Below are 4989 nucleotides of genomic sequence, written 5' to 3'. Positions count from 1 at the left end.
AAAAACAGGTTCCTGAATAACATGTGTGAATGTCGTCAGGGTCTCTGTCCCATCTACTTCAGGATTTCATTAAACTCCCCAAATTTGTGGATCTGATGGATGAAGATATCCCCATAGTGCTTGGCGACCTTGGTGTCTATGATGTGGATCATGTCCTTAACGATGTAGAAGTCAACCGCTGAGGCCAACTAAAATTCACCATCCAGGGCTGAGATGCTGCTAGTCCACACCAGATTCTGCATCTTGTGTTTGAAAACCAAAAGCTGGATCTGGAACTCCTGCTCTGTAAGGTCCAGGAAGCCAGCAAGCTTGGCCACAGGCATGGTGGTGTAGAGACTGAGGAAGTTGTAGATGGTTGAAAGCTGGGCCTGCTGCTGTACTTCACTGGAAAACACCTTCAGCTGCTGTAGGAAGGGCTCTTTGTGGTAGTTGGGGTGCACATTATCATAGTTGGGCACTACAGGGGACAGGAACTTGGGGCAGGAGTAACTGAAAAGTTCTTCATAGACTTGTGGGTCACCTTTCTGCATGCACAGCAACTTGTCCCCATATTTCTCCTGCAGCTGGAGGTGAATGCCCTCATCGATATGCATGGGGTACATCATAAGGGCAATGGCCAGCAGTGCATGCATCTGATCATTCTGCTTGTTAATCATCTCATACTTATTTGTGGTCCTCTGGAACATGCTCTTGGTCCTCTGGATGTAGAGGAGGATATTGGCAAAGACCTGGATGGCATCCTGGTAGCAATGCATCATCAAATATGCAAACCCAACATAATAGTATGTGGTGACCTGGCACTCTAACACACAGGAATACATGATCTTCTGGTTCAGCTCGATGTTCTCCAGCACCTTGATGGCCTGGTAGTAATCTCCTAACAGGGAGTGCAGGCGGAGAAGCCCCACCAGGCTGAAGTAACCAAGCATCCCCCCAGCCACACTCTCAGGGTCACCTCTGCTTGTGTATACCTCCAACTGTCAGTTGATGTTGGATTTGTCTACCAGACAATGAAGGACATTGAGGACACTGTGAACATTCCAGATTTGGGGATTGGAACAAACGAAGTCAATCTCCTCCTCTGACTTCTTGGCAGTCTTACAGCAGTACTGACTGAATGACTGAAACTGGTAGATGAACTCATCAATGATATCCTAGAGCCCCTGGTTGGGTAGTTCAAGGGGAAGAGGACCATCAACATTAAGAATACAGTTGAAGAGACTGGAATTGTTGTAGTAGGATTCAAATCTCTGTTCCAAGGAAGGTCCCCCACTGACTTTGGTGTATATGTACCTGTAGTATATAATATTTTGTATAAAACCAAGAAGACAGCATTGTTGTCAAACTGTGGAGCAATGGCTGCAGCCTCTGGCCAAGGTGTATTTTTGAAGAATCTTTCAGTCAGCTTGGTCCAGCTGTTATCATAGATGTCCTGGATCCTATACACCTGGTCAATGACATCACTGGAGACACAACTGGCCTGTAGCTCATACACTTTCTGGTCAGTCAAACCCGAGACAGTTTTGTGAAAATACTGGATGGAGTTTTTGATCACTTCAGGCATCACCTGATAGGTTTGCTATTCATACTGATGTTCATAAGCAAGGTCCTGCTTTTGGATCTCCATAGTCTCCCAGATAAGTATAGGAGTCATAAGCCTCCTCAGACTCCTAATCATCGGTGAGATAAGACATGGCTGCCAGGCTCACAAACACTGCCAGAAAGTCATATTGAGCATTTTTTATATACCTGTTGGCCATTTCAATGTCTACTTTCGAGAATAGTCTATTCATGTCCTTTGCCCACTTTTTAATGAAATTATTATTAATATTATTATTATTATTTGTTGTTGTTGTTGTTGTTTGAGATGGAGTCTCACTCTGTCACCCAGGCTGTAGTGCAGTGGCACAATCTCAGCTCACTGCAACCTCTGTCGCCCAGGTTCAAGCGATTCTCCTGCCTCAGCCTCCCAAATAGCTGGGAATATTAGCACCTGCCAGTGTGCCCAGCTAATTTTTGTAGTTTTTAGTAGAGACGGGGTTTCACCATCTTGGCCAGACTGGTCTTGAACTCCTGCCCTCATGATCCACCCACCTTGGCCTCCCAAAGTGCTGGGATTACAGGCATGAGCCACCACGCCCAGCCTGGCTGTTTTTATTATTATTATTGAGTTGCTTGAGTTCCTTATATATTCTGCATATTAGTCTCTTGTCAGATAAATAGTTTTCAAATATTTTCTCTCATTCAGCAGGTTGTCTTTCCACTCAATTGTTTCCTTTGCTTTGCAGAAGTTTTATAGTTTAATATAGTCCCATTTGTCCATTTTTCTTTTAGTTGTCTGTGCTTTTAAGATCTTTGTCTAGACCAATGTTCTAAAGTATTTTTCACTGTTTCTTCTAGTAGTTTTATAGTTTCAGGCCTTATGTTTAAACCTTCGATCCATCTTTGTTGATTTTTGTATATGATGAGAGAAAGGATTCAGTTTCATTCTCGTGCATATGGCTATACAATTTTCCCAGCACTGTTTATTGAAGATGATGTTCTTTCCCCAGTGTATTTTCTTGGGGCCTTTGTTAAAAAACAAAATGGTTGTAAATATGTGGCTTTATTTCTAGTTTCTCTATTTTGTCCCATTGGTCTATGTGTCTATTACTATAACAATACCATGCTGTTTTGTTTACTATAGCCTTATAATATATTTTGAAATCTGCAGTGTGATGCATCCAGCTTTGTTCATTTTGCTCGGGATTGCATTGTATATTCTGGCTCTTTTTTTCCATAGAAATTTTAGGATTTTTTTCTATTTATGTAAAAAATGACAAGTATAGAGTTTTATTAGTTCTCTCTTTGCTTGTTTGTTTATAAAATTTGTGTTAAGTTGTCATTATCACTTTAAAATAATGGGTTATAAGATAGTATTTACAAGTATCATGAAAACTTCAAATAAAAAAATCAATGAATACACAAAAAATAAAATCAAGAAATTAAAATATACTGCCACAGAAAATCATGTTTACTAACAGGAAGACAGGAAGGAAATAAAGAAGGAAGATAAGACCACAAAACCACCAAAAAACAAATAACAAAATAGCAGGATTAAGTCCTTACTTATCAAAAATAACATTGAAGGAAAATGGACTAAATTCTCCATTTGAAAGGCTGTATAGATTTAAAAAATAGAGTGGCTGAATGGATTTAAAAAATAGAGGAGTGGCTGAATGGATTAAAAAAATAAGACCCAATGATCTGTTGCCTACAAGAAACACACTTTACATGTAAAGACACATATAGACCGAAAATAAAGGGATAGAAATATACATTCCATGCCAACAGAAGCCAAAAAAGACAAGAGTAGCTATACTTATAACAGACAAAATATATCATAGGACAAAAACTGTAAGAGACAAAGAAGGTCATTATATAATGATAACTGGATCAATCCAGCAAGAAGATACAACAATTGCAAATACATATTCACCCAACACTGGAGAAGCCAGGTATATAAAGCAAATATTATGAGAGCTAAAGAAAGACATATTTTCAAATATGATAATAGCTGGAGACTAACACCCCACTTTCAGCATTAGATAGATTATCCAGACAGAAAATCAACAAAAAAAAAAACAGGACTTAATCTGCACCATAGACCAAATGGACCAGGCTAAGAAACAAAGAGAGAAGACCCAAATAAATAAAATCAGAGGCTAAAAGGTAGATATTACAACTGATACTGCAAAAATTCAAACGATCATTAGAGACCCATGAACAATTATATGCCAATACACTGGAAAACTTAGAAAAAATGGATAAATTCCTAGATACATAAACCTAGCAAATTGAACCATGAGGAAATCTAAAATGTGAATAAACCAATAACAAGTAATAGTATCAAAGCCATAATAAAACGTCTCCCAGCAAGAAAAAGCCCAGGAGTTGATGGCTGCACTGATGAATTCTACCAAACATTTAAAAAAGAACTAATACCAATCCTACTCAAACTATTCTGAAAAATAGAGGAGGAGGGAAGACTTCCAAATTCATTCTATGAAGCCTGATACCAAAACCAGACAGAGATGCATCAAAATAAGAAAAGTACAGACCAATACCCATGATGAACTTTGAGGCAAAAATCCTCAGCAAAACACTAGCAAACTGAATTCAAGAATACATTAAAAAGATTATTCATCATGACCAAGTGGGATTTATCCCAGGGTACAAGAATAGTTTGACATGCACAATTCAATAAATAGGTTACATTATATTAAAAGAATGAAAAGCAAAAGCCATATTGTCACTTCAATTGATGTGAAAAACCATTTGATAACATTCAACATAACTTCATAATTTTTAAAAATCCTAAAAAATCTGGGTACCTAAGGAACATACCACAACACGATGGAAGCCATATATGACAGACCCACAGCTAGTATCATCCTGAAGAGAAAAAAACTAAAAGGCTTTCCTCTATGATATGTAATACCCCAAGGATGCCCACTTTCACCTCTGTTATTCAACATAGTACTGGAATTCCTACCTAGAGCAATCAGACAAGAGAAAGAAACAAAGGACATCCGGATTGGAAAGGAAGAACTCAAATTATCCTTATTCACAGATGACATGGTCTTGTATTTGGAAAAACCTAAAGATTCCACCAAAAAAACTATTAGAACTGACAAACAAGTTCAGTAAAGCTGCAAGATACAACATCAACAGAAAAGTCAGTAAGATTTTTGGGGGTGAGATGGAATCTCACTTTGTTGCCCAGCCTGGAGTGCAGTGGCACAATCTTGCCTCACTGCAACCTCTGCCACCTGGGTTCAAGCAATTCTCCTGCCTCAGCCTCCCAAGTAGCTGAGATTACAGTCATGAGCCAACATGCCCAGCTAAATTTTGTATTTTTAACAGAGACAGGGTTTTGTCATGTTAGCCAGGCTGGTCTCAAACACCTGACCTCAGGTATCCACCTGCCTCATCCTCCCAAAGTGCTTG

At 39.0% G+C, this 4989-nt stretch overlaps 1 pseudogene across 1 annotated transcript; it reads right to left on the bottom strand.

Annotated features, from left to right (window-relative positions):
• Nucleotides 1–35: 35 nt before the first annotated feature.
• On the bottom strand, nucleotides 36–1694 carry LOC105531729 (annotated as a pseudogene). Its single transcript, XR_001004848.1, has one exon. The product of XR_001004848.1 is annotated as a eukaryotic translation initiation factor 3 subunit L pseudogene (transcript).
• Between the last annotated feature and the right edge of the window lie 3295 nt (nucleotides 1695–4989).

The sequence above is a fragment of the Mandrillus leucophaeus genome, unplaced genomic scaffold, assembly GCF_000951045.1.
Source record: "Mandrillus leucophaeus isolate KB7577 unplaced genomic scaffold, Mleu.le_1.0 Scaffold90, whole genome shotgun sequence".
Taxonomy (NCBI): Eukaryota; Metazoa; Chordata; class Mammalia; order Primates; family Cercopithecidae; genus Mandrillus; species Mandrillus leucophaeus.
Note: the sequence above shows the minus strand (reverse complement) of the source record. Positions and strands in the feature narration are given on the sequence as shown.